The sequence below is a fragment of the Vombatus ursinus genome, unplaced genomic scaffold (assembly GCF_900497805.2).
Source record: "Vombatus ursinus unplaced genomic scaffold, bare-nosed wombat genome assembly UNPS02003292.1, whole genome shotgun sequence".
NCBI lineage: Eukaryota > Metazoa > Chordata > Mammalia > Diprotodontia > Vombatidae > Vombatus > Vombatus ursinus.
In genome coordinates, this window is record NW_020943070.1 from 4,795,780 (window position 1) to 4,801,320 (window position 5,541).

Below are 5,541 nucleotides of genomic sequence, written 5' to 3' on the forward strand. Positions count from 1 at the left end.
TTCATTTTAAAAGGAGTTTTTACCAGGATTGTCTCATTTTAAAGAGCACTGGGTGAGGAGCCAAGTGACATAAAATCTATCTTTGACTTTGTAGCTAAGGATCCAGGTGACCTTGGTTATGGTCATAGCTCCCTTCTCTTCTCCGGCTCCATCTCCCTCATCTGAAGGAGTGTAATTGACGGTCTCTAAGGTCCTTTATGTTCTATGAGCAAGCGGGTGTCTGGATGGAAACCTGTGGCATGTCAGTTTGTGTCTGTTTCTTTGTGTGGTTAAAGCCAGGCCTTCTGTCCATGAGTACACCTGACTCAAAGTTTCCATTGTCACAAACAATGTGAGAAAGTGCTCTTCAAAAACCCCCAAACATCTTTCTCAGCCCTTCAGCCCCAGACCACTGCTGGAGAAAGCGGCAAAAAGGTCCATGCCAGAGTGGGTGGTAATGACCACAGCAGGGCTCCTCCTTCAAGCAGATGGATGTCAACATTTTGGGGAGGTGGGAGGTGGTCCAGACTAGTGATTCTAAAATACTAAAATGTAACTGTCTATGCAATTGAATAAATGAAACTTTAATAAGCATTTCACTCATTGTATTTGTGCCTATGTTGCTTGGCACAGTGACTGACACATAGTAGGCACTTAAGAAAACACTTGTTGGTTGAAAAAATGGATTTAGAGCTGGAACGTACCTTAGAGGTCATTGAGTCTGACCCGTTCATCTTAAAGAAGAGGAGACTAAGATCCAGACGGGGAAAGGGACCAGCTCAAATTCTCCCAGCTAATAAGTGGTAAAGCCAGAATTTGAACTCAAGTCCTTTGATAAGCACTTATAGAATTTCAATCTTAGAAGTAATCTTGTTAAACTCCCTTATAGTGTAGGAATCATGATACATTAGTTGTTCGATAGATGTTTGGTGAATGAATGAATGAATACTGAATTCGCAGTCAAAAGATCTATATTAAAATCCTGACTCTAATACTTGCAAGCAGGCTCTTTCCCTACCATGAGCTTTTTTTTTTTCATCTTCTGGAAAATAGGGGTATTGGGAAAAATGACTTCTCAAGCCCCTTCCAGCTCAAAATATGGGACTCTATGTTCATTTGAGGAGTAGGTAGGAAGGGATGGACTGGAATAGTTAGGGAGAGGTAAGGGTGGAAGACCATAAGAAGGTTCAAAATGGCTCTTCAGTTGTCTGTGAGGTACTTGGTTCTTCTTCGGAAGCTAAGGCCACGTTGAGGTGAACCCTCACTTCATTGGTGACTAGCACCACTATAAATAAGTCTGTCTTCATCCTTCTGCTGAAACAGCCACCTCAGAGCTCACTTGCATCTCCTCTGCTCTCATCCTTCACGATGATGAGGTTACAGTCATGGAGGATAAAATCAATGCCTTCATTACAGCAGCAGGTGTAAATGTCGAACCCTTCTGGCCCGGATTATTTGCAAAGGCCTTGTCCAGTGTCAACATTGCAAATCTCATCTGCAATGTAGGAGTTGGTGGACCTGCCCCAGCAGCTGGTGGTGCTGCCCCAGCTGAGGAGAAAAAGAACGGGGAAGCAAAAGAAGAAGAATCCAAGGAGTCAGATGATGACATGGGCTTTGGTCTGTTTGACTAAATATTTTTGTAACATTAAATAAAAAGCTTACCTCAATTAAAAAAAAAAAGGTCCTAAATGACCAAGAAGGGCATCAAAGTGATGTCTGGCTGGAAGGAGGTCACCCTCTAAAGAAGGAGGAACAAGTAAGCAATAGAGTCAGAAAAATAATGACATAAGTTCCTTTCTAGAGTGTCACAGGAGATAGATATATAATATAATATAATATATTATAATAATATAATAAATATATAATATTTATATATAAATATTTTCTCCAGGTAATACAGTCAGGGTCATCATCTGAAGGCTCAGAGAAAAAGCTATGAATAGTAATTAAGAATTGTTCCTCTCATCATTGTTCACATCTCTTAGACTACTCTTACCAAAACTTCAGGAGAAGAAATTACACATTAAACAAAAACCATTTTTAATCATCTGAAAATTGGGATGGGACTTAGTTGGAGACAGAGAAAGAAGGTGTACATAAAGGCCAACACTTATTCTTGACTCCCTTTAAGGCAACTCAGGCATTCCAGAACCCCAAGTTGTCTCCTGAATCTGCCATCATAAGTGTTTTCCCCAAATGCAAGCCACAAATGAAAGGCAACATGGTACCAGAGGCTGGAGGCCTCGCTCTGCTGCTAATTTCTGTGTCATCTTAGGCAAGTCACTCTGATTTTCTAAGCCTTCATTTCTTTTGCTGGATAATGAGAATGGTAAGACCAGATGGCCATGGTCAATAGATTGCTGGTCATAGTGTCTAGAAGCCCTGGGTTCAAAACCTGCCCCTAACTTTAATTGTGTGACACTAGGCAAATCTGTCCCTCTCTCTGGGCTCCTGTTTCTCCTCTGTAAAATGATGGAGTTAACTAGTATCTCCTGAAGTCCCTTCCAGCTGTAGACCTCTGCTCCTCTCAGCTCTTATGTTCTATCCTTCTAAGTTGCCTGGCTGGTTGTTTCTCTGATAGTTTCATTGAGACAGCCCTTTACCACAGAGGTGATGTCAAACATCCCACACAGATTTTCAGAGAAATATCAAGGCTTAGTTTGTCAGTGATTGCCGAGCACATATCTGATTTTCCAGGTACCGTAACTGACTTTTAGACAAGGGATGAGCTGTCTCCCACTGAGAGTCTGTGACATATCCTTGAAAGGGCTCTAAGAGGTCCCCCGAGTCTGAAACATGTCAGCTAGTCTGCTTACCGTAGAGATGGGGCAACTCGTCTACCTCATCCCCCATGACTTTCCTACTTCCTCTACTAATAACATCACTTGTACTGTCTGCTGCCAGTTTGAGAATGGGCCCATAGGCTCTGTTGCTATCACTGGGATTGACCTACCCATCACATTACTCATGCAACTTTGGGCAAGTTACTTAACTTCTGTGGGCCTCAGTTTCCTCATCTACGATGTGAGGGGTTTGAGTAGATAACCTTGAGGGTGCCTGTCACTGCTAAGTCTTATAATCCTATGTATACTGTTGAAAAAGGCAAAGGTTAGAGAGAGATGGAAGATGATGATGATGATAATGAAAGATATCATTACTTGAGGCAGTGTCTACATTGGTTAGAGCACTAGTTTTGAAGTCAGAACCTGAGTTCAGATCCTGGGGACTACTATTTACCATCCATATGACTTTGGTCAAGACACAACCCTTTGGACCTCAGTGTCTTCATCTGCCTTCTTTGGTCAGTTACATCTTCCTCTGTAGACCTCCTGGATCAAATGAGACAATATTTGTAAAATGTTTATTTAGCACAGTGCCTGGCACATAGTAGGTGCTAAATAAGTGCTTATTTCTTCCCTCCTTATCTTCCTGGAGTACTTTTATTGGTCCCTCTCTGGTGTCCTTAACAGGTAATATTAGGCATTCTAGTAATAGGCAAAGGGGTCATCCTCCTATGATACTTACTTCATGAAGACAAGGACATCAACTTATCTAAACTGCTCATCTTGCTCGGTGCTCTGTATACAGTAAGTGCTTAATAAATGCTTAGCAACCAGTCCCAAGGCCCCTTCCGATCTTAAATGCCCTATGATCCCACAGGTAAACATAGGTCTGCCCCACTGATAACAGAGTCTTTATTTAGCTCTCCATTGTCTGCTTAGCTTGGTATTCAAAGGCCCCCACTTTAGGGTCCCACAAAAATCTGGCTGCCAGCGTTCCAGGATGTCTAACCTACGTATAGTTTAGAGAATAGAGTAGGGATCAGAGGGTGTGTTAAAAGTGATGTTACTGTAGCAGAGTCAATATCACTTGAAGGACATTTCAGTGTTCTTTGCGCTCATGACCTCAGGCAACTTCAAGCATGGATGGCCCAGAAGACGTTTGCAAGAATACACACCCAACACAGGGAAAGCTGCCTAGTGAGAGAAGAACAGCCCCCTCCCCCAGAGCCATGTAGTGGCCTTTCCTTCCTCGTAAGTTATTCAGTCACTTCAACCTAGACAACAACCAACAAGTCTGAATTCTCCCCCTTTTTACTGGCTACCTCAGTGTGGGAGAGAGGCTGGTGCCTTTCTTGGGTTTCCAGCATCAGTATTTGACTTCCCAGTCCTAAAGTGAATTGTTCTTCTGGTTGCACTTCTCAGACGTGTCTGATCTGTCAGACCTTTCTTCTCTCATCTTCCTTTTATTTTCATTAACCATCCAATACTCCTTACACACCTAATGACTCGCCATGCTCTGAAACATACATGGGTATGTTCTTAATGCCGTGCATGGCTTTTCCTTCTTCTCCACCTAGAATGCCCTCCTTCCCATGTCAGTCCATCATTATCCTCTCCATCCTTCAAAGCCCAAGGCACAAGTCACCTCCTCATTGAAGTTTTCCAGGATCTACTCCTCCTTTCATCGAGATATGATTTCTCCTTCCTGGGCACTCGCACAGCATGATGGACCTTTCTCATGCACATTCACAGCATCCCAATATTTAGAGCTGGAAGGGTCCTCAAAAGTCATCTAGTACAGCCCATTTGTTTTGTTAAGTTATAACTTCTTTATACCCTAACTCTTTTGCATTATGATTATTTGGATACACGGTTCCTGTCACCTCCATGATCCCTTGGGACAAGGACAGTATTGGAAATAACTAAACCCCAGGTTGAGCTCTGCCTCTTTTCTTACTGGTTGTGTGAAGTTGGCCTTTCCAGGCCTTTGTTTCTTCATCTACGGATGCAGTTATCAGACTAGATGGTGACTAATGTCTTGAGCCTATGAAATTCATAAGTATAGTCATAACAGTAATAATGCAAAACCATGCTGTAAAGACAAAACAGTACTGAACATACTGGCTATATAAAGATAACAGTAGGATGGTGTCCTTGGACTATTTCTATCTGAAACCATTAAAAAAAAGTGAAAACAAAATAGAAGGAGGAGGAGGAGGGGGCAGAAGAGGAAGAAGAAGAGAAAGAACAATGATGACAATGATGATGACAACTTACCATTGCCAGTCTAGGAATAGGCCCATAGGCTCTGCTGCTTTATTTGAGACTGGCCCCTCAAAGTCCATGTGACCGCAGGCCCCAGTACTTTTATCTGTAAAAAGAGCAGGTTGGATTTGATGGTTATAAAGTAAACTATACAAATGATCTCATTTGAGCCTCTGAAAGGTCCCATGAAAGAGTCATCATGTCCACTTTAAACATGAGAACACTATTTACTCTGAGAGGGGCAATCCTCACCCAGGCTTTGAGGCTGGAGATAACATAGGAACTCCAATTCAGGTCACCTGATTTCTAGTCCAATGCCATGTTCTCCATACCCTGCTGCCTCTGAGATACTTCCTTGGTAGTAGGGGTTCTGATTATGGAAGGAAAAAAGGAAGGAAGGAAGGAAGGAAAGAAGGAAGGAAGGAAGGAAAGAAGAAAGGAAGAAAGGAAGGAAGGAAGGAAAGAAGGAAGGAAGGAGGGAAGGAAAGAAGGAAGGAAGGAAGGAAAGAAGGAA

General features: G+C 42.5%; 1 long non-coding RNA gene and 1 pseudogene across 1 annotated transcript in view; one reads left to right on the forward strand and one right to left on the reverse strand.

The window, feature by feature from the left end:
• Positions 1-204: 204 nt before the first annotated feature.
• Positions 205-1,610, forward strand: LOC114050287 (annotated as a pseudogene).
• Positions 1,611-1,662: 52 nt separating this feature from the next.
• The window catches only part of LOC114049661, a 9,786-nt gene continuing 5,907 nt past the window's right edge, over positions 1,663-5,541 (reverse strand). Inside the window, exons 2-5 of the long non-coding RNA XR_003569894.1 lie at positions 5,280-5,397; positions 5,040-5,133; positions 3,217-3,308; positions 1,663-1,717 (exon numbers count right to left, since the gene is read on the reverse strand). This is a non-coding gene — a long non-coding RNA (uncharacterized LOC114049661). The remainder of the gene's footprint in view (positions 1,718-3,216; positions 3,309-5,039; positions 5,134-5,279; positions 5,398-5,541) is intronic.